General features: G+C 38.3%; 1 protein-coding gene across 1 annotated transcript in view; it reads left to right on the plus strand.

The window, feature by feature from the left end:
• LOC121470715 (uncharacterized) overlaps positions 1–19,607 on the plus strand; it is a 24,556-nt gene extending 4,949 nt beyond the window's left edge. The window contains exon 3 of the mRNA XM_072935797.1: positions 1,778–19,607. The gene's annotated coding sequence lies outside the window, so the exon portion shown is untranslated. The remainder of the gene's footprint in view (positions 1–1,777) is intronic.
• The last annotated feature ends 4,687 nt before the right edge of the window (positions 19,608–24,294 follow it).

Consider the following 24,294-nt stretch of genomic DNA (forward strand, 5'->3'; position numbering starts at 1 on the left):
AGGTCAAAGTTTAATTTTTTTGAAGTTTTGCAAAACCTCAGGGTAATACTAAACCAAGATTTGCTTCCTCTACCAGAGCATGCTGTACATGCCCCCAAATATTTTCTTATGCTCTTGTGCTGTGGAACCCTACCAGCTTTCCTTAGCCTTCTGCTTAAGAAAGCATCTGTTGAGTTTTGTACTCAGCTATTTGTAATTATGACTCATGAAGTATAAAAGCACTTTTAAGATTAGTGTGAGAATAGACCCACTGTATATTTGAATAGTAGAATCAATCCATGTCTGCATTAGTCCTAGGAATACCCACCATACCAATTTAAAAGAAAACCTTCAAAAGATAGTTTTATATGACAGCATAATTGAACGATGCACTCTCTAATTCTGATTAGTGCTGTAAGTGGTATTTCATGATGAGAGACTGTGAATCCAGGCCAGGAAAAATGGAATGTTTAAAACCCATCTGAGCATAAGATTTAATTTAGGATTCTGAAGGCTTGTAGCCCTTTTTTGGGATAGAACCTAAGCTGGGACAAGAGGTGTTTCTGCTTGGATGCCTTGCATTCTGCCCTGAAAAGACAGCTTTTATATGTAACTCCATAGATGATAAAAGGTGAAACCAGTGCTGTACATCATATTTCCAATGAAAAGTATAATCTTTATTTTGCTTCAACACTGCTGCAGCTATCTCCTAATTCACTTCCACAGCTTCAAAATATGCAAAAAGATGAATTTGCTGTGTTGAACATCTTTGTCTCATGCTTTAGAGGCTGTTTTTGTACCTGAAAACTGATGAACAAGGTACAAAGCATTTCCTTTGTGCAGCAGTTTTATCTAAAGCTTTCTGCCAGAATTATGAAGCCTACTGAGAAAAGACATCTGGTGAGAGTGCCAGCATCTCAGGCTCACGCTGTGGATCTGCGTGCAGTCAGTTCCCCATCCTTCCAGGTTATTACTTAGCACCCAACAGTCATTTTAAACCATGTTATTTTAACCTTGACAACAGACATGTTTTAGCAAAATCAAATGTTGCTCTGTAATTAGGCTGCAGGCCCAATCTGTAAGGAGGCAGGAGAGGGGATGGTTTCCTAGTTAAAAGATTTGGCAGTGTAACAAACTTGACTTTACAGGAGCAGTGTTTCCTTGGCACTATAGGTAACTCTGTTATGCTGAAAACTAGATTCCTTGATATACATTTGGAAAGCACATTGGTAGAGTGGTTCAGCATTTCCTTCAATTTAACTTTGCCACAATGAGACATACAACAAAGCTGTTCCCTGTTGCAAGACTGGAAGCAGAGGCAAAAAGTTTTTATTTTCATTCCTTCTCTCATCCATGGATAAAACTCCACATATTTTATGTTCCTGTGTCTAGCAGCCTTTTCCTACTCTGGATGAACTTAGCATGCTCTTATTTCTTTCTGTCATCAGTAGTGTGGCCCAGAATATACTTTTCCTTTGGCAAAGCAGTCTCTTAGGACAAACAGTCTGCAATCATCCTCTGACTCATTTCTTAGTAGGAAACTGAAAGACAGCAAAAATGGAAGATTAGATATGCACAAGCTTAGCAACCTTCATAGCCTGCAGATAGTCCAGAGGAGCAGGGACCAAAATATAAAAATTGTCTTAAAAATGACATTGGTAACCATTATGTGTGTGGTTGGATTTTTAGTTTTCTTTATTTTATGAAGAAACATTTAATGAAAAATGGAATGATTTAGTGACTTTCTGGAAGAGTTGGTCATATGAACTAATTTTATTAAGTAACTTCTTTCTTCCAGGTATTAAAAAATCCAATTGTAAAGAAGTCTTTAGTGTTTATGTATGGATCTTGTTAGACCTTGGCTGATTTGGAGATATGGATAAGTAAGTACCCCATCCTGTACACTGGAACTGAAGCTTTCTTTTTCAAATTTACCATTTTAAGTTAATTTGATCAAATAAACAAAAAATGGCTTTGAACATTACCAGATTTTTAGCCCTCTCCTTGTTTACTGCTTCCCTACTGGAGCCATATTTCCTGTCTTCAAGACATGTATTGGATGGGTTAGCTGGGGAAACCCAAATAAAATCTGTTTAGAGTGCAAATGTGTGTGTTTACAACATTCAGATTGGAGTAGGATTGTTTTGAGACTGAGTAGTCAAACATGTAGTAACTTCTTGGCAGTCTTATTAGACTTTATCACCACAGTCCTGCTTTTTACAGCAAGTGCTTCCTGAAACAGTGTAAGAGCAGTGACATAAATCAATGTCCACCAGTGCATTGCATTTACTGTGACAGATTGCATTGCAGTGAAACATCTCTCCAGATAAAGCCTAGTCTGAACCTTCCCTACTGTAGCAAAGAGAAAAGAAATCCCTTGTTATCTCAACATTTGTGCCAATTTGCCTGATTTAGATTTGAATTTTAGGAGCACTTCTGAAAACAAATCACAGTAAATAGTTCAGACTGGAAGTGTCAGCTCATGGGGAAACCAGAAAACACTACAAGGCTGATACCTACCCAGAGTAGAAATCGAATGAAACATTTGCTACTGTACTTTAGGAATAGCTGCCTGGTGCTAGGAGAGAAGGTAGGGATGATTTAGAGACAAAATGGGGGTTTGAGTGATGTAAAAGAGAAGATGGGAATAATCTGAAAAACTAAACCCAAACTGACAAATCAACTCAGACGGCTTCATCTAGTCTCTTCATAACTCTGGTCATAATTTTCTTCTGCAAGTTTCCTGATAAATTTTGCCTGGATGTTGTTTAGTCCTCCTTTTTTTCCTGGGAGTAAACACAACCTATGAAACCCAGGAAAGGAATATTGCACCAGAGCAATCAGAACATAGGCAATATTTAATACATGAAGGAGCTGTTTTATCTACTAGTAGGGAAGACTACTACAGCAGTCTGATTATGAATAATTGTTTGAGTTGCAATTAAGATCTTCAGATTAATTTCCTGAATTCCAGCAATTACTCACTATGCTACAAGCTGAGCCATAAGCTGTTCTGATGGTGTTGTTCAAAGACCTTCACTCTTACTTCAGATTCTTGCACATTAATCTATCTGTAACTTTCCCCTCTTCCATTTACTTCCATTGTTTCAAGTGTCAAGAGTAAAGATTTTTTTTTTTCTTCTCTTTATTAGTATTAGGTCTGAATATCTGCAGCTGGACATAATTTGGGTTGATTCTGCTACAGTAGCTGTATTATGATGTGTCAAATCCTAAATGTCAGAGTATGTGCTTTTTGCTACATTTTAATTGTTGGTAGCATTCTGTGACCAGTTTAGACAGGGGTAGCAGAGATGAAGAGGGTATGAAATGGAAGTTTGTAGTGGTAGAGGATGCACTGGTCACTATGTGAGGATCACATCTCCTGAAGAAGGCCACAAAGCTGCAAGGATCACAAAGTTCAGGGTGTGCATCTTGGGAGAGTACTACTGCTAACAACATATGCAAATCCTTAGGGAAGAGAGAGTTTGAAGACCAAGGAATTCAAGGTACTAAGTCTGCATGGTGAGCAGTGCACAAGAAGTCTGTATTGGTGCTTGACTAATTTGCAAGTAAAATTTTACATCCTTGTTTCACCAGCTACGATCCTTATTTGAGCAGTGCCAAATCCCTCCTGGGAGGGCAGAGTTATGAGTGCCTGCAAACTGTGGAAGGATCAGAACAGCCTTTTCTCTAGTGACCTGGCTCTTTTGTTGAGTCAGTTTTTAGAAATTTCTGGTTTTATAATTTTTTAACCTGAGAAATGTGGGTTAAGTTGTGTGTGTCAAAAATTCAGTATAAATGTGATCTTTGTGGTGCTTTTGTTTGGAATAGCTTTAGTTTAGAAAACTTTATTGCAGAATTTATGCAGTGGTAAAGCTGTTCCTACAAAACAGTTTACAGTAGCTGTCAGCATCAGAAGTTTTCTAGTTACTACATTTGCCACCTAGCAACCACAGTAGGGTAATTGTTCTGCAAGTCATCCATGTGTGCAGCCCTGTCAGATAAAGAGACTCTGCAGCAGGATTACCCACCAGTCATCAGTCATTAATGGCAAGACATCTTTCTTACAATACAAAGTGCTCTGGAGATTCCCCAGGGTGAATGCACAGGGCTTCAAAACAGCACTGCATTTTTTCTGTAAAAGAAAACCTATATTCCTTATGGTATTTTTTATGGTGAGGTCTCCAGTCAGAAGTTATTCCCTGTTCTCAAACAAGAGAATACAAAAGCATTGGCATTAGCTCTACATTCCATATGCTCCACTAAGAAATTCTGAGCTCAAATTGCTCAGGTCAGTCCCTATGTGCAGCAGGAGTCAGCTTTTGAAAAGTCCAGGGAAAATGATTTTCCAAAGCGACCAGTGATTTGGGTACCTCTGTTTCCAGAACTGAATGTGACCTAAAATTGTATCTAAAAGGAACTCATCTTTCAGCACAGTGTTCCTAGTCCCTGGCCACAAGCATTTGGGGATTATGGTATTGTCTCATCACCAATTCCCTGCTGAAGAGCTGCCAATGAGCAGGGAGCATCTTGGATACATCCACGAACTCTGCTTCTGGCAAGAGAGAGGGAGCCCCAGGCAGGGTCACTGTGGAAGCCTGAGTGGCCCACAAAGGTGTGGATATCACACCTGTATTTCAGAGGATGCTTTCCTGAGGATGTGTGTTGTGAGTTCCCTTGGGTCCAGTGGGATCAGCCATCCCTCCCAAGTTCCTGTGCACCTGCAGCTTCCTCGCTGGTGAGGAGGTACAAGAATAGAAATGATTGTTGCTCCTGCTGTAATCTTGGAGAACAGTGTGATCCTTCCTTGGGGCCTGAAATAAAAGTGAAAGTAGGTTACTTCTCTTCATTTGGATAGGTACTCATAGGCACATTATCCAATTAAATTATTCTCTTATTAAATATTTCCAGAAATTGTGACCTAAATAGGTCTCATTCATAGATAACTGGCAAAAAAGCCTCCTTTTTGATGTATGCAAGAGATGTTTTAACTTGACTCTCTTACAAATGTGGCAAATGGCAAGAAAAGCCCCCTCCCTTCTGCTGGAGGCAGTGCTCTTGACTCTTGTCTAGCACTGAGGCAGAACAGGTGTTTTGATTTTGCTCCTAACACAATCTCTATGTGACCATCCATGAATTTAGTTGAAATCAGGTGGTCCACAGTGTTGCCCTTTCCTGAAGTTATTGTGAGGTGTTAGTAAACCAGTATGTTTATTTGCATTGAAATTAGAAATGTGCTAAAAATATATACTTTGTTAAAATATACTGATTATAAAATAGTGCTTATTTTTAAAGTTTCAGATTAAAAGTACAAAGTATAGGTTCACTGGTTTTGTCTTGTCAATCCACCAACACTAGCGGATGCATGAAATGTGAAAGGTGTATTCCTACTGCTTTACAGTAATTTCAGTGAGAATGTAGCTGGTGTTTCTCATTTATATTAAGAATATCTTGAAACTCAAATGCTGATTTCATAGGTATCGTGAGGTAACATGCTTTAAATGAGCACCTAATGACCACTATGACCACATAAAATGTGAATAATCTAAATTACATTTGTTTTTAAGCCAACTTCACTTCAGTTTTTCAGACTGTTTGGTGCAAAAAGGGAACTGGATTTGACTTAGAATCCAATAAATATTGAGCTGTGTTGTTCTAATGTGCTTTCTGGTTGTATTCCATCTACCCTACACACAGCTGGTAGGTCAAGCTGTATTGGCTCTACCAGTATAGATACTGTGTCCAATAGACCTTAATGCGCTTAGGCAATGGAGAGGTTTTTAATTAAAACATGATGATTCAAATCAAAGATAAATTAGTAAAATAAAATGCAAATTTCAAACACAGTTCTGTTAGTTCTTTTTGCAATAATGTATTTTAATCCAATCTTTTACAGGGTTATGACTTTGCCTTTTTGAACAACATATCTCAAATATTCACTATTTTTATTTTTCTTCTCTTGTCTATATAATGCTTAATTCCAAAAGTACTGAGAAGACCAGACCAAAAAGAACTTGTATGAGATCTAAAATTCTGTACTTTACAGAAAAATAACTACTTGGTTCCTTATGCTTAGATCTACCTCTCCTGTCATGTTATCCTTCAGTTGTAAAGATTTATTTCGCCTGGACCAGTTCCAAACTAAACCTTAATGCTGCAGTCTCAACACACGCTGATATTTTCAAATAAAAATGATTCATTTGTATTTTTAGAGAGCATCTATCTCTAGATTTAATATATAAGTTTATAAATTTGGAAGAAAGACTGTCTTGTGATGATAAGTTTCTAAAATACTGCACTGGATCTGACAATTCATTTGCAGACTACAGCTCTTGATCATTCAGGTCAGGTCAGAACTGTAAATACAATCTGCATTAATACAGTGAAAAAGCAGATCTGAAATGTTGTTAATCAGTCTGTGACTGAAGACAGTCATCACTACCCTTAAACTTGATGGAGGGCAGGGGAGGGAAGAGTAGCAGAAAGGAGGGAGAAGGAACAACATGGAGTCTACTGCTAACATTGTTCATGTGACACAGGAAAAAGTCTGATTGTTACATAAGATTCCTAGAAAATTTTGACTTGGCCAATATAAAATAATTGGCTTTCCTATGAAGGGCATTACTTGCCAGACTAACTCTAATGTTATGACAATATGTAGCATACCCAAAAGAAATTGCAAAAAAAATATAGGTGTGGAAGAAAAAATATATACTTAAAAAAATGTATTTACAGAACATTTTTAAGCCTGCTGTATGTCACTTTCACCTTTCAAGGACTGGGATAATAAAGCTATTTTTATTCTCTTTCCTCTCATCATCCACTGCCTAAAATATCCCAGCCAGCAGAATGGATTAGCATTTTCTGCTCCACAGAACTTGATAAGAAAGTGTTCAGTCTGCAGAAGGTGCTGAGAACTTGCCTGACCCTGCTTTACAGGAATCAGAAGTTTAGGACCAGAGGATTAGGCAGCAGAATCAATATATTTATTCTATTTTTGCCAGGCTACAAAGGAGTATGGAGTCTTTTAAACCAAGGAGAAAGTTTGCCATATATTTTTGGTACTATCATTGTGTAGTTTGCTTTCTGTGGAAAGTAACATCATCTCTGCACTTTGCTTTCAGTCAGTGCCTAAAGGGACAACATCTTCATCTGCTCCTTTCTATTTATGGCATGGCCAAGGGCAGCCCTTTAAACCACTTGCCAAATTGTTTCTAAAGATCACAAAAGACCTGCTCAGCTTGGTGAAGTTTCATTTATGAGTTTCTAATTTTTTGAGATGTGGAAAGAGAATTTAAAATTGAATCCACTGTATTATATCTTCAGTGAACTAACTTCTTTGGGTAGATTTTCAACATTTTTTCCATTAAAAACATTTTAGAAGTATCTTTTCATTTAAATGAGGCCTTAATTTTTAAATTATGTGCATAGATCCATCATCATTTGCATTGCTTTTAAAAACTTAACTTCTCAGGACATGCCACCTGTAATGGTGTTTCAGGTGCAAATGCTGCCCCAATGGACTTTGGAACTTGCCAAGGTATATCCAGGATGAGCCTCTGCTTGAGTGCCTGTGGCATTCAAACTATGAAGTGTTTGGAGGCTGTTCTGGGATGTGGTGTAATCACTATGCCTGGAGTACAGATAAATACACATTGATTTTGAAAAGCCTCATCTCCAGTCTGACTGTCCAAGATCAGGGTGAAGCCAACTTGAACTTCAGATTTCTGACAAAATTTTTATAAATGATGAGTAGATATCAGAAGTGCTGAAGGGTATCAGAAGGGGTAGACATTTGAAATATTTTTGCATCCAAACCATCATAGCCAGGTTATTGTGCATAAAGTATAAATATGAACCATCTTGAAATAGATGTATTGATATAAATTTACTTCTCAGTTAATATGAAGAACCACAGCTCATTTAATGCAAGAGAGAAAAAGTAATTGGTAGTTCTTTATGGCTCCCAAGTGGCAGCTAATTTCAGCTGATGTGAGCAGATAGTGAATATCTCACAGATGGGCAAAGGGTGTGAAAGTATGCTTCCCCTTTTGAAGAAGATAACCCCCACACTCACAGATGGAAATAACTAACTTTTGGCATTGCTTAGTTTTAGTGAATAAATCTTTGTAGGAATGCAACAGACCAAATCACAATGAATGACTCTAAATTAGACACTTTGTACTCTACACTGAACATGTAATTAAAATAATAGCTCTGCTGCTGTTTGAATCTTTCTCAGGTAAAGTGCATGTGCACACACTGTCATGGGATAATTACACATAACATTGTAAATGCCAGCTGCTTAAGGGATATCCTTCCATATTCTGGGTCTGTTTCTCCTCCATCTTCACCAAAAACTAAGTCTACATGTAGTACAAGCATGTCATGCAGCATCTGTATACACCCAATGTCACTTTGGCCATCTTGTACTTTGGTGAATATATTTCACTGGTTTGGTTTAATCCACTACTCTGTGAGGAAAAATGTAAAGCCAAAAAAAAAAAAATAGCATTTTTGTATATTGAAAACTGCATTTGAGGCTGAGTAAAACAATTGTCTTAGTTCCTTCCTAATTATCTTGAACTGATTGCAACAGTTTTTAATTTAAAGTGTAGTTGATTTTCTTCATCTTTTTAAATGTTCTTGTTCCACTCTTAGAGGGAGATTTTCTGTACACAACAAGCCTTAAAAAAACTATTTGCCAAAATGTGATTGTTGAAGATAAACAGTAATTGGCAGTGTGTGTAGCTGCAGCCTGTGAGCCCAGGCTGGTGTGTTAGTGCTGCACTCACAGACTGCCTGAGGCAGGAGCAGAATTGTCTCTTTGACCCAGAGACTAGATTATTTTTTCATTCTCTATCCTGCCTATTTATGCTGTCTGGCACTAGCCCCAATGGCTGGAGCAGTATATCATCACAATGTCTCACACCCAAGTTCTGATGTTAGTTCTCAGCACTTTTTAAATCTTCTGCCTCCTGAATTTGTCACTTCTCGCTATATTTGCATCAACATTCTGGAGTTGCTGCACAGATCATAACGCATATAGGTAGCTGCCTCCTTTAGGCAGGACAAAGCTTATCTTGGGCTGGCAGCTCTGATCCTGGCTGTAGCTGTAGATTTGGCTCTTGTCCTCAAGAGAAGCAATCCTGAGACACTAGCAGCTGGTGTAGTGCAATAAGGTCTGTGCTCACAAGATTTTGTAAATCTCCTTAAGATTGCATTAGCATTCTGTTCTATATATTTTGGTAGTTTTCAATGTGTGGGGACTTTCACCTGACAGGTACTGAAAGTGCTTTGTCAGAGTAAAACCAAATTAAGGGGAAAGAGGGGAAGCTCTGTCAACTTCACCTGTACTCAGTATGAAGCTTCTAAAGCTTCTTGTTTGGCATGAAATTAAGAAAAACTCCACAAACATAAGGATAAGATGATCTCTAAGTACATCAAACAGCTAAGTGCGGGGGAAGAAAGTTCATTAATTTTTTCCAAGTATTTTGAGGCAATTCTGAGGCAGGCTGTCTCTAACACCACCTCTTTGCTAATATTCTTGTCATTACAGCATCAAGCTGAAGATCTGAGCAGTCATGCAGGAGCTCCTCGGGGAGGGGGCCTGGGAGCTGCAGGACCCCATTTCCCAGCCTCTCTTTCCAATAGGTAGCAAAGATTGAGGTCTAATTTAGTGCACATTGTCATTGAACTAAACTGCTGTTTTAGTATTGATTTCAGTGGAGCAAAACAAGGCCCTTGCAGTTCTAACTGCAGTTATAATATATGGAAATGGAATAGATACAGCTGAGGGCAAAATTAATTCCACTATTTGGAGAGAGGGAGAAAGTTGTACATTTGCAATTACGAGGAACCAAAAATATTTTGAATTAGTCACAGGACACTCAGTGTCTTAATCACACAGTTTAATAGTCTAACATAAATAAACTCTGCTTTTTCAAAAATCTGTATGCAAGATGGCAGTAAATAGACTAAGCTAGCAGTCCTGTAGAAATATTTGCATTCTCACCAGTTTCAAAGCATCAGTCTTCTGGAATTATGTGCTTTGAATAAATCACTATTGAAGGCTGAATTGGAAAAATAAAGTCGAAGATTATTTCACTGCTGATGCAGGACTAGTTGTATATCCAAAACTCAACATCTGTTTTCTGTAAGTGCATCAATTATCACTGCTTTACTAAGAAAGTTATAGAGAAGTTTGGTATTTTGAGCAAACCCTCAACAGCATTCCATGGCTGATTTCTGCTTTTGTCATGCATTTTCAAGCACAAGATGTAAGAAATACTTCTGAATTCAAAAGTACCCTTATCAGAAGAGAGCTGTGTTTGTTCAATTCATCACACAGTTCTTGTGTAAGGGAAAAACTCATGCTTCAGTTTTGTGGAACTCCAAATGCAATGATTTAAGAAAACTATTCCCAGCATAGTGACTTTTTTGCACAGAACCGATGTTTATTTATTTACTTTTATGATTTTATATATATTCAAAATTTCTGCAATTTTGAAATAGCTGCAAGCTATTTCTCCAATTTTGCAATCACTATCTCTACATTTAGGCACTAATGCTTAATTGAGCATCTTGTGGTATACTTCAGTGATTTAAATGATTGCACACAGATTTTCAGCATGCTGCAATTGCTTTGAAATTCACTTCCCATAAATGTTTTTGCAGCTAAATAGAGTTCTTGGTCTTACATCTGTATTTAAAGGGCATACAGTCTCCCTATTGACTGTGACATAGAACTCCAGCTGAATAGTTACAGAATTATTTGAAAATAATTATTTGAGAATCCATTGTATGATGGAGCACAAAATTGGATCAGATCAAGAACTGAATGTGCAGTTCCCCAGTGTCATGAAAGCCCTTACTAACAGCAATTAGAAACTCTAGCGGCAGCAAATTGCAAATGTGATTAACCTTAAATGGAAACAATTTTATTAAACTAAAGATCTGATTAGCAACTGAACTGCACAATGCAGAATTTTCCAGCAGGGGTTACAATACTACCAGAGCCTACATTTAATGCTGATATGAGTTAAATTGTTTCTTTGCATAAATGCTGTGGTAAAGAATTTTTTTTTGAACCAGACATGTCCATCTTTAAAATAATTCCTAGTGGATCTATTGTTGCTAGTCAGTGGGCTGTGTTGGAAATGACTTACAGAACATTAGGGAAAAAATGAAGATATCAATTCATTCTTACTGGTGGGCATCTCTTGCTTTCTTATATAGATATAGCAATAGGTATTGCTGCCTCCCTTCCATTCTCTGCAGTGATATTACAAAATGTCCACAGTTTATTTCCAGTATCTTTCTGCCCAGCAGAATTAGGGAACAATCCCTCTTTGAAAGCTGTAAGAAATTGTGAGGTCATGTACAGCACTGTTCCATAAATTCCTTGCCTGTTTTTTTTTTAAGCTGTTTTTACATTCAGAGCTACCCAGCCAAGGTGTGACAGAGGGAGACAGAATATCTTAGCTAATGTCTAGTGCAGTCATTGCTTTTATTTGTTCAGTTTGCACATTAGGCTTCTCCAGAGAACTCACAACACACTTGGAATGAAGATCTTATGTAAGAATCCCCACAGATCTAAACCCACCATGCTCAGTTTTATGGAATAGGGAATGAAAGCACAGCTCATGAACAGGGGAACATCACAGTCTATGTAACCCAGTAAGAGGAGACCACCTTCATTTGTAATTTCTAGAGATATTATTCCTCAAGTCTTCTTCCTATAGCCATATTCTATACACTTGAAGAAGAACTCTACAGAGAAAAGATTTTACCATAAATTGGCACATCCTCACTTTTCCTATAGCATTTGGCCAGTTTTCTGTGGAGTTTAGGTAGCACAACATACTAGTCTTTATGAATGTATGTGTGTGGGTGGAAGCAAAGTCCTGTTTAGCATTTCATGTAGGAAGTGAAATGTTTCTGCAATCCATCAGCAGAATAAAATGTATGTGCCTTTTGATACTTCAAGGCTTGTTATCACAGTGCAGTGGTGTAGATTTCGACATATACTGAGCTTTTCTGGTAGGGAATCCAATTTTTGTTTTGTGTTTGGGTGAGAGTAGTTGATTCCTTCCAGAGGAATGAATGGAGCACTGTGTGTGTGATGCAGGGATGTCCAATCCTCACTTGTGAGACTTCTGGCATTATAACAGCCTCTTCTGTGAGGGGAACAATGTCCCTTTTCCACTGCTTTCCCAATTCTCTTGGCAGTGCTGCAGTCCATGAAGTCCTTCTGCCACTGCTGCCATGTGTCTGGTGCCTCTCCAGTCCCCAGCATTTTCTATGGGAAAGAAATCTTGTTCCTCATTCAGAAAGTTGGGAATGCAGCTCATTAGAATCTTGGCAGCATGAATGAAGCTTGTAATTTAACATCAGATCTCATTATGGCTCAACAGAAAATATCAATTGTCAGATAGGGAGCAAACCCAGTACATTAGTAGTCTCTTCCCTCCCCCACCATCTATTTTAATATGCTTTTTGGATATAAAATAGAAGAGCTTAAACCTCTCACTGAAGTGTTTTTGAAAGTTATCTCATTTCTTCTAGATCTCCAACATTACTGTGCTGCCCTCTTTCTGCCAGAGTATCCAAAAGGCTTAAGGAAATTAAGTGCTACAGATATGATGCAAGAGTTGCTGAATGGGAACTCACTTAACTCATTTCCCTTAAGGACAAATGACATATAAATTTTCCTTCAATTCCCAGAGAGTGTCTCCAGGACATCACATAGAGGATGCCACACTTCCTGCCAATTGTGGGGTGAAATTCTTTGAGCCTTAAGGAATGTGAACAATCCTCTTGTCAAAATCCTGTGCACATTCTGGAAAAAGGCACAATTTGCTCATTTCCCAATTGATAATCCTGTCTAGTATGTTGAATTCCTTTGATTTTGAATTATTCCATGTTATGGTTTTAGGCCTCTTTTACACATTTGTGTGATCTCATCCCTACCGGGTACTCCCACTCCTTTAGTCAGACTTGCTGCTGTACTTCTTTTTTGCCATTTTTCTAAAAGCACACATTCTCTGTATATATAACTATATATATACTGCAGTTACAGTTGGGGAAAATGCTTTGTTGGCTTCTGAAAATGCTTTGTAGTACTTTTTCCTGATGAAAGCTAAGAAGACTGCAGTTGGATGAGGTATTGTTAGTGGCACAAGATTCTTATGGCACAAACATTTGTTCCCTTCCTCAGTCCACTCAGATCTCCAGGAAAGTCTGGCCCTCATTCCCCAACAATTCCTGCCTGTGGTGGGGGCAGGCAGCTACTGCCTTGCATGAGTCCTGCAAGGGTAATGACACAAGGGAGGGAAGGTCTTTTTGGAATTCCTTTAGTCTTTAAAGCCTTGCAGATGGAAATCTGCATATGTAATACTGTCAGCACTAGGGGAGCTGTCACTGCACATTCATGCAATCAGGCACAATCTTTCTCTTCATTCCCAAAATAAAAGAATGAGGAGAGAAAAGAACCCTGACACAATCTGCTGTGACCATTGCAAAGGCACTGGTACTAGAAAGAAGGTACTCACTACCCCTTTTAGCCTCTGTTGTAGCCAGTTCACTGAGTTTCAAATTAATACGAAGAAACAAAATCAGAATCAAGTAAAAAACAAAAACATGGTGAAAACTAGCAAGTTGAGGTTATATTATTGAGAGAGAAAGCGAGAGAGAGGAGCTTTATCCCCACTGTTCAAGTTGCAGATACAGCTATGTCATCTATATATAGATTTTAATTTCCTGTTAACTGTGTCCATTTCTGCGATACCTTCTATTTTAACAGGTATTCTTCTGCAATTATGCTGCACATGAGTCTCTGTCATCCATACTTACAGGTGCCAAGTTCCACTTTCACAGTAAATTGAAATACTGAATGTCTGTGAGTCAAGAGACACAGGTTCACTAGATATGTTTAAGCCAGTGTTGTCAGAAAAACTGGAAAATCTTTTAATGAAAAACCACCAGTTATTATTTTAGTTATTACAAGGAATAAGCTGTTTACATTCGTTCAGCTTGTAATTTTTGAGCATTTAGAGTACCAGAAGGTATATAGACATCTATAGCTTAGAATAAATAGAATTTTGAAATTACTCAAATCATACTGAATTTTTTTAAGAGTCTGAAGCAGTTTAACCATGTTAACCATGTTTAACAATGTTTAACCATGAGTATCTGCAGTAGCTGAGCTGCAATGAGACAATCTATAGAAATTAAATTAGTATCCTTGAAGTGATTTCCACTGATTTAACTAGATTGGATATGATTAATTTTGTTTTAAATTAAACTGCAGTTTAGAACTGTAGCTTTCCTGTGTGAGTGAGGCCTCAGAATTGAAAGTACACCAGCATGCAGTCTCACCCTGCACAGCACATTCAACATCACTTTTTTTTAAATTGCATTGTTCTTCTCATAGGATGCTAAAGAAGTGCCAAGTTAGAACACAAGACCCGTGTTCAGTCATCTCTACAGTCTGGCAGGAATGAAACTGGCAGTGTCATCTGTCTTCCTTTGTTTCTTTGCAAACACACTCTGTTTTTTCCCTGAAGCAGACTGTGCTCTGAGCTTAAGGCTGGGCGTGCTCTCTCCAGGGCACTTTCCACCTGTGTTTTGCTGGAGCACAGACTTCAAGTGCTTTTCAAATCTGCCAGTCATTACTGCAGTAAGCTGTAATTGAAAATAATGGAACTGTTGTAGAAAAGTGTGGCTTCCCTCCTTTATTAAACAAAACACAAAAGAACAGAGTTCATTAAAGGAAATAACAAATTACAAAGCTGAGCACTTGCTGAAGGATGCTGTCTCTGGGCACCTGTTCTGTGTAGTTTGGGTGACTGTATTAACAGTTCAGATGCCTTAGATGCTTGAAATTAGTTGTGATGAATAGGGGTCTAAACCAGTTGTAGCCAATTACCTGATTTGTTATGGCTTCTGCAGCTATTAAAGCATAAAAGTAGCTGTAGCAAAGATAGAGGCTCCAACAAATAGGCCAATGTTTAAGGTTTATGTCAGATAAAGAATCTCTACCATTTTCCCTGAATGCTGGATCGTTGCCTGAGGTCCAAGTGTTGGTGCAGTGTGAGCACTGCAGCAAGTTCTGTACTGTCAGCACTAATTGCTGTGGAAGGGGAATGAACAGTGAGTTCTGACTGAACAGGTACTTGAACTGACTGAGAAGGGGAAGCAGAGCCCTGCCATTACCATGGGTTCTATTTGTAGATAAGTAAGTACTAGTGCTTTATACAAGTGCATGTTCTTACAGCAGAACTCTATCTGTGCAGTGGCAGTGGTTGTGTGAATGGGGACTGACACCAGAAAAGCTTCAACCCTTTTATGAAAAGCTTAAGTAATTTCTCTAGTCTAAAAAGTACACCCAGCCAGTATGCAGCCTTGTGATTTCATCATATACCATGCTATTCGAGCCAGAATCAAAAATGTTTGCAGGCCATTACTATGATGTGGGTTTATACAAATATCCTGATCATTAAAAAAAAACCAAATCTGTAAGCCTTAAATTGATTTCCTCAATCTACGGTGCAAGCTGTAGTGCCGTCATCTGTTTTTGTTAGGGCATCACTAAAAAAGCCATGCCAGTAATTCCTTATGGTCATCAAGCATTTAGTAGAGTGGATAGGTTATTAGAAGAGGTTGTTTGAGCTATTTAGGCTTGGGTACTGGGTTTGGAAGTGTAGCTCTTCCTTTCTGCTTTCAAATGTTTTGTTGGGCTATTTCGTGGAGTATTATTATTCTCTAACTCCTGTGTTCAGCAAATGCATATGAAAATGTTCATTTTATGACTAAACATCTGGAAAGGGTAAGGTATTAACCTGTATACAAGCAGCCTAGTTGTATGAAACATAACAGTGAGCTATACAAGATGTCTCTGTAGTGCTCTTTCTGGTTTTTGTATTTGACAGTATCAGCTGAATGCTATGGGTATGAAAAGAGACAATTCTTCAGGGCTTTGAAGTTCTTTTTAAAAATTTTGTCAAGTTTTCCTAATACCAAGCAAACCTAGTAGCAGATGTTGATTTTCTAGTCTAATGCATATCCAGTATATATTTTTGTCACTACTGATGGCAGCAGAGATTCCTCATGGTGTGTTGCTTTCAGTGAGGTAGGGACAAAGGACAGGATCTGATAGCCCTGCTGTAGGGCTGACTTATCCACACTCCTTGAGACCCTGGAGATTTCTGCCCTGGGATTTGCTAGCACAGCTCATTCAATCCAATGCTGTCTCCTGTGGGAAGAAAGCAATGCAGGGTCTGAAATTTAGCATACCTACTATAAGGTATTCAGAGGACAGATATTTGCCAATGTTTTGTTAAATTTCAAAGTGATTGTGACTCTCTGGAATTTTGAAGATTAAAGAGGCTTTTAATATATTAAGCCTAGTTTTCACATTATGGAAGGGTTTAAATGTTATTTAAAACATTGCTAAGCAATTATGTCCTAGATACAAACTACCCAGTTCTCCTCTTACATGTAAGCTCAGCAAAGCTCAGTATGTTTTGGTGCTGCTGGCTGCAAGGCATTATCTAGGCATGTTTGATGGGGAATTACATGCCCTAGAAAGAAAATTAATAAAGATATCTGCTTTCAACTCCTAAATTCTCTACCTACTTCTTTCTGTGATTAAAAGCACATATTTTAATATATGCAATCCTAACACTTAAAATCACACAGTTAATTTTTTTTTTTTGTCATATCCAGGACTTCAATAACTCAAGCAATTCATGGGAGAGTGGGAACGTTTGTATTATCTCTTCCAGATGAGCTGAAGCAGAGTAAATAGGCTGCATACAGCTCTGAGAAAGCAGCTTGTTTCAAAGGGATCCTTTCAGCTGCAAGCCATTATGTCACCCCCTCTGAAGAGCTGCCCGGGCCTGCAGCTCTGGGAGAGCTCCGAGTGCTTGTCCTGGGACTGGCTGGACAGACTCCAGGCTTTGGCTACAGCTTGGGCTGCTGGTGAGTGGCATATTCACGTTGGAGATGCAGGTGAGAAGCAGAGTTGTTAGTGATACTGGCAAGGTGGCTATGAAGGAAATTTTTCATATTGCATCCTTTAAGAATCCAAGGTGTTTTTATGCATCTGTTCTTTGTGGCAGGACAACCAAAGTTCCATAGAATGCTGTGTTCTCATGACTCAAAATATGTCTCTTGCAGTCATTTGTTTGAGGACTCACCACTGTAGGGTAAAGCTTGCTTATATTAAGATCTGTGATGAAATGTTACTTCCACTGCTTTTGATACATGGGCTTCATCCACTTTGTTCACTGTGGCATGGTACTGGTAAACATCCGTCCATGTGTGATACACAAATCCTTTCCAAAATTACAAAATCTGCAGAACCAAACTTAAGTATTTCTCATCCCTATGTTTCTTAACCCTTTCTTGTATCTCTTTGAGTAAAACTTGCATTTTTTTTTTCATGAACATCTTTTTTCATCTTCATTTTAACGGATGATTTCTCTTTCATCTACCACTGTTATACGGTACTTCCACAATAATTTTAAGGTTCAAAACATTGGCAATTTTTTTTCTTTTGGACAAAATTTAGTTTCATCTAATTTTTCAAGTTCTCAGGATATCAGCACACTGATACTACTGCCAACAGTCTCCAGTAACTTCATGGAGCAGTGTAACTTCAAATAAGATGGAATACATGGAGAATATTGTGTGCCTGAGTAAAAGTTTTTTCTGATGGGGATTTTCATTACATACTGTGTAAATCTCTCGGGGATTGAAATGGAGAGGGGACATTACACAGACATGTAGCTCCTACTTTAGATCTGGAAGAATTCATGCAGATTATATTTTTTATGTATGTCTGATAGAGATGTTTGGAAGGATTTGGGGCAGGGTGAGTTTTATTATTTTTCGTTAATAGTTTGTATAACTTCTACCTCTGCACCTGGATGATTTTAAAATTGACTTTTTCCCCCCCTCTGTTTTGTCCTCAAACACTAATAAATAATGGACTGTCCATTAAATTTGCTCAAAACACAATCCCATAATAATCATCTGCAACACAAGAAATTCTATGTTCTGTTCTAATTGATTCACCTCATCTTGCAACTGTGGTTGTGACTTTTCCATGTTATTTGCTGGAGGTCACCTTTGTGAGCTCTGAGTAACAGCAATTAATCTCATTTTGTCAGTGGCAGCTCTGTGCAGTGGAATTGGAATTACTTTGTTATAGAGCAATTCAGTAAAGGAAACTAAACTTGGGTACTCAGACTACCAATGTTTAACCCATCAGCTGTCCCCTCACCCAGCCTTCTTATTCTAAAGGACTTAGGGGGTTCAGGTGTTTTCCCCAAGCCTGTTAGCAGACCTGGTGCATGCTTAGGAGCACTTCCTAGCTGTAATAAAGCACAAGAGTGCAAAGTAGGAGTTGAGGGAGTTATTGTATGCAATTGTATTTCTTCACTCTCACGGAGTCTGCTTTACCTTGTGTGAAATGAAATTTAGCTCAAAGTTTCCACAGTCTCTTTCATTTAAATGTGACAAAGAAAATGCCTCTAGTGCATATCTGTTTCTCTTACTGCACTTCTGAGCACTTTCACAAGTTATGTAGAGCTGTTAACCTTAAAATAAATTTCTTCTAAGTGTCATTTCCACCTCACACTCACTACTAGCCAGTTCACAGTTCAGAGCATTGCCTGTTCACTGGTCCATTGTAACTTCTGAGTGTCTCTGTGCTGAGCTGAGAGATGCCCTTGTTGACATTAGTTGAAAGTTTCTTCTTTCATTCTCACCAGTCTGATCACCCAGCTGATTTCTGCTTAAAACATCAACTGTGGCAGGTGGAGGAAGCAGCACAGACACAGAACAACCCTTGCCCTGCAGCACACAGGAGATTCTCTGCTCTTTTCTGTGGAATGATCAAGAGGAAACAGAAGTATGATGCTGGCATTAGAAAGGGACCTTGTTTTGTGGGAGCAGCGTTGGACTTATTGCTCCTGTTGTGTTTGCTGCACTTCTAATTCCATGGGTTTCAGCTGCTTCATGTACACATTGCTGGAAATATCTCCTGAGTAACACCTCAAACCCCTTGCTGGCCTCTGAGGCTTCTAATGTAGCTGCCCATGGTAGCAGGAAATTTTCACTCCCTTGGAAGTTTGCCTAGAGGACACAGACCAAACACCTTTCAGTTTTCTAAAGGGCCACCAACAGGCAGCTTCCTTCACACTGCTTGAAAGCAGATGGGTAGGAAAGCCTGCCTAGATGTCTTGGCTTAGGCTAATTCCAGTTTGTAGTGACAACAAGGTCAGTCTGAAGGGGGAAAAATGAGTATTGGTGGATTTTATTTTTAATCTGAACAGAGGGCTCTGAGCATTTGATGCCTTTCAGTTATCAGGTACTTAAGGATAAATTCTTCTGGACTGTTATTAATTTTATCTTCCTATGAAGCACTGTTGCCTTCACTCTGAGTTCTTCAGGTTTGGTCAGTCCTTTAAACCCTCAGCTCTTTCCACTCTTGCCTGCTTCTCCTAGGCAGTAGGCTGGTAAAAACCAGATGTTTGGTAAGGTTGTAATATTTCTCCCTGAAATGCCTTTGCCTCTTGTGTATGACTTAACTTGGTTCCAGCCACCTGAAATCTCAAAAACTAGTTCCTCTAGATGACAGACATTCTCTGTTTTCCATCTGAAGTCTGCTAATCTCTGAGGCAAGCAGAATTTTTTTGGATTATATAAGCAAACCAAAAAATAATTACCAACACATTTTCTTCTGTGCTTGCCTATCAGGATGAAGAAATTAAGAAGGATAATTAACATGAAGATTTTTGCCCCACAGATGTTACAAAGCACATTTCTGTGTCAGAACCTTCTGGATACAGTGCCTGCCATCTTGTGGACAAGTCATACTGTGTCTGAATCCTTGAGACAAATATTGAAAGAGCACAATATTTTGTGTATGTGATATTTGTAGCTCAATGCAAACAATCTTTCTTCTTGGGACTTATTTTTCAACTGAAGTTACTTGAGTTTGCTTGGTTCCTTTAATTTTGAGGATGTTTGATTTCCTCTGCTCCACTTATTAAAACTATCAAACATAAAATTCTCTGCAGTTTTCTATTTAAGTAAGTATAAATAAATAACCTAAAATGTTCATCTGGGAACCAGTCAGAAGTCATTCTGAGAAATCTGTCAAAGCTGCATAAGTGCTACAAGCCAACAATAAGGAGAAAATAATTTTAGAAATTCCCCTGCTTCAAATTTGAAAGCAAAAAGATTCCTCTTATTACAGACATAAACAACTTGTACTGATATTATTTGAAATTAGGATATCTATATTCTTTATTGACCTATATTAACTTGATTCCTTCTTGGTAGAATGCAAGTGACAACTCTTATGTCATTCTTTAGTGAGTGAAAAATCCTTTCCAAATGCAATAAGGATTAATCTTATGGGGAAGGTTCTAATCCCCCCAGTATTTGTCAAAATATTATGCCTGCTGAATGAGATCAGCAGGCATAATACTCTAAAGAACTTTTGTGAAAGTCCTTTAGAGACAGCCCACTACCTGTTTTTCTAAAATTTATGGTAAATGTGCTCAAAACCAAGTATGTTAAAGTTAAAAAAATTGTTACAAAGGTGATGTTTTTGCTGTTACATTGAAAGTACAATTCTAACAAGAAACAGCTTCAGCTGTTGGTCTGACTTGTAATCCAATTTGGACTCAATTTTTTGTTAAAAACAAAAAAGACCATAATTCAAATTTGATTTAATTAATAAAAGTTAGTGGATGGATTAAAGAAACAAGTTTCATTGTGTAGGTATCTGTGTCCGCCCTACAGGTGGTCAGAGCCATTCCTGGTTTTAGGGCAGATGTCTTGAATTGCTCCTGCAGAGATCCTGGAAAGGGGCCCATTACCAAACCCTTCCAGCACCCAGGTGGAACACAATTAGTGCACAGAGGTGGCAGCTCCTTCTAAGAGATTTGTGGGGCAACTCTGGAGTGCTGAAAGCTGTCAAGGAAGTGGCAAAGCAGCTGGGGCAGATATACAAATGAGGGTAACATAAGCTGCTCAGAGAACTGATGACTTACTCAACAGTCATCTGGGACAAAACCCAAGTGTTGCAACTGTTTGAAGGTTCTAAAATAGCTGGCTCTAATGACAATTAATGAGGCCATGCACAATGTGATAATCATAAAGAACTGTGTTTGCTGGACCAGTGCTGGACACTTATTTATAAGCTGGACTAAACCAAGCCATAAATTTGCAGAGAAGCAGTTTCTTTTTAAACCATAGATTCTGTTGTGATTGTGTCACAAACCATATGATTTTGCTGCAGGGCAAATTCAAGAGGAGCTGTGCATGCAATCAAGACTTGCAGAATCTCTGCACCCAGCAGATCAGGCAGCTCTCACCAGCCTACCTGAGGCTTTCTAGTTCACTTATCTTTATTACCAGTCTTTGTAAGCATGTACAATTGTTTACTGATTGCTTTGTTTATCATAAAGGATAGGTCTGAAAAGATAAAAGGTTTCATTTCAAACAAGGAGTGTCCTAAACATTTGGCATCCAGTGTAACAAGCCACTCGAGGCTGCACACAGATCTGGGGAAGTGTTTTCTTACTGTGTAGCAATGGCTGATGAGATTGCATTTCACCATGATTAGTCATCTGTTTGGTAAATGGCTGTTAATGTTCACATTGCTGTTGCTGTTTTAGCTCTGTAGCTATGACATTTGTGCCCAGATGATATTCTTCCTGGCTTGCTGCTTCCTACAGACAACTAGTATCAAGTGACAAGATATGGCATATAATGTCTGAGTTTCTGAAACAGGAAGTGACCCCTTTGGACCTGAGACTTGAGAGATTCACTGAAGTGGCTTCAATGAAGGCAGTCCTGCCAGAGGTGGGGAGCTGAAATGCTAAACATGATGTCAAAGATATCCTTAAATCATGTAACCTAAGTAAAAAAAAAACTAGAAATGATAGACTAATACATAATTCAATATTGATAACTCATAAAGTGAGAGAAGCATAAGAAAAGAAATGCTTATTGGAAAAAAGCTTTGGACATAATGTGTGAGTGATGCTAGAAACAGACTTTAAGAGAAGGAGGTATTTGAGGCCTGAAGGAAAGTCTTATTGGATAACTATGAATTTTTAGTAATATGGTCTCAATCTTTATACATATTTCTGTATTTCTTGCCTATATCCCAATGAAATCACAATAATCCTGGTGTCCAGATGACAGCTGTGTGAATATTAGAATTAAGCACAAGAGAATACTGTGTCATTCCTTAGTCACTTTAGATCCACAGAGTTGGATCAAAGCACTTTATGAAAACAATTCTGGCTGCTGCCTCAAGCAAAGTAGCAGGAAGCTTCGCTGTAAGATTTAGATCAGTGATTTCAGTGTCAGATACAAGAGCTGGCAAGGCTGATTTATGCCAATATTATACCACAGCTTGGCCAAAGAGCAGGTCAGGCATTATTCTGGAGGAAGGGCATGAAGAAAGGATTTTTGTACCATTTCATTCAGCAGTGACATCAGAGCAGTGGAAATCATGTTTCAGTTCTGACTACAGGAAAAATAATCAGGCAGCTTTATTTTTAAAATCATATCCTTCCTGTACCCTGTCAAAGGAGTAGGAAGATTAATTTGAAGGGTAAATGTTTGGAGAATCATAATTTTCCTCTCTGTTTTGTCATGGCATTAATAGATAATCCATCAAATAATGGATGACTTTATCAAGACAGACCTGCTGTTTTTAAAGGTAAAATTTTCTATCATAACCATTTCTTTCTAGTTGTCCATACTAGGAGAACCATTACTGGCAGTGAGTGGTTGTTCTTCTCATAATCCTTTACATGAAGTGCCAAGTGTTCTGAGAAAAAGAAATCTATCATTACCTCTTTTGACACCACACTTCTGTTTCACTCTCTAGGGAAGATAATATGATTTGCATGCTTAAATATTTTGATGTATTGTGTTTTGCAGTCTGGCAGCTGTTATCAGTTATGATGATCAAATAACATTACGAGAGTTGGTAATTAAGAAGGAAGCAGTACTAGAAGGACAGCAAAGTACTAATATTTAATTTCACAATTCTGTTAATCAATTGCTTTTCTGGGGAATCATTTCCAGTTTTAGACTAGATATATACTACTTCTGTTTAACATTATAAATTACACTGAAGTGTGGGATCCTGTTGTCATCTTTGAGGCTTCTCACGGGAATTTCAACACTTGTATCATTGTACTCACTGTTGAAATTGTGTTGGAGTTTTTGTTCTGTTTGCTTAGCATTTCAGCAGTTAAGAAAAAACAATTATGCTATCAGATTATTTGGCTTAATGTATCTACCTTGCTTCTCTTTAAATCTGTCTTTGTAGATTGATCATTGCTTTGAAACTGCATTCTGGTACAACTCTGTAAGTATCTAGTATTACTGAAATGATCAAAAGTCATAGAAATTTTTATCTAGCTTCAACAAATCAGTATATACAAAATTATATACATTTATAAAAATATATTTATTTCTATGTGTGCAAGTCCTGTGATTTTTAGGCAGGAGAAATTTAAGGTGAGATTAAGGTTTACTTTTTTTACATGTTATTGAGAACATATTACAGCATGTACGATATGGCTAAAAGGCTTTTAAATGTACATCAACTTTTGAATATCATTTAGCTTCTTTTACAGAAACCTACTGCTGTAAAAGCAAAAGCTAGTAAATCCAGCATGCAATTATTTTTGGGGCTAAACTGACATCTGCTGGTGTTCTGCAATAGCGTGTGTGCAATCAGTGTGATGACAAAACAATATGACAAAATGTACGTGTTCTTTGTACATTTCCATGGTGCTGTTAGCAGCCCTGGTGATGGCTCAACACAGCAAAGAGAAGCTGAACAGTGAATAGAGCAGGTGAGGCTGCTGATCACACCGTGCCACGGGACTGGGGATGGAGCAGAGCTCTCGTGATTCCATCCTGCTGCATTTGTGTGTCAGACTTCTGAAACTGCCATGGGGCCCTTTTTTCTTATGATTTTTTTAAAAACAAGTTATGTTTATAATATTCAGGTACACAGCTCATGGGGAAGCAGGGGGAGGGGACATAAAAAGCTGTATCAGTTTCTAGCCACATTTCCTCATATACACCTTGAGCTGGCACTGGCCATGTCCCACCCCAGTCACCTGGTCTGCTGCAGGGAGGGAACTTCTGTGGGTGCCAACGCAGCTTTGGGGAAGCTGCATGGGCTTCCTGGGGCCTAACCCAGGTAGTTTGTTGGGCTGCAGCTCTATTCCATTAGACTATGAAATTTGGCACAATATAACC

Source organism: Taeniopygia guttata, chromosome 14, assembly GCF_048771995.1.
Source record: "Taeniopygia guttata chromosome 14, bTaeGut7.mat, whole genome shotgun sequence".
Lineage (NCBI taxonomy): Eukaryota > Metazoa > Chordata > Aves > Passeriformes > Estrildidae > Taeniopygia > Taeniopygia guttata.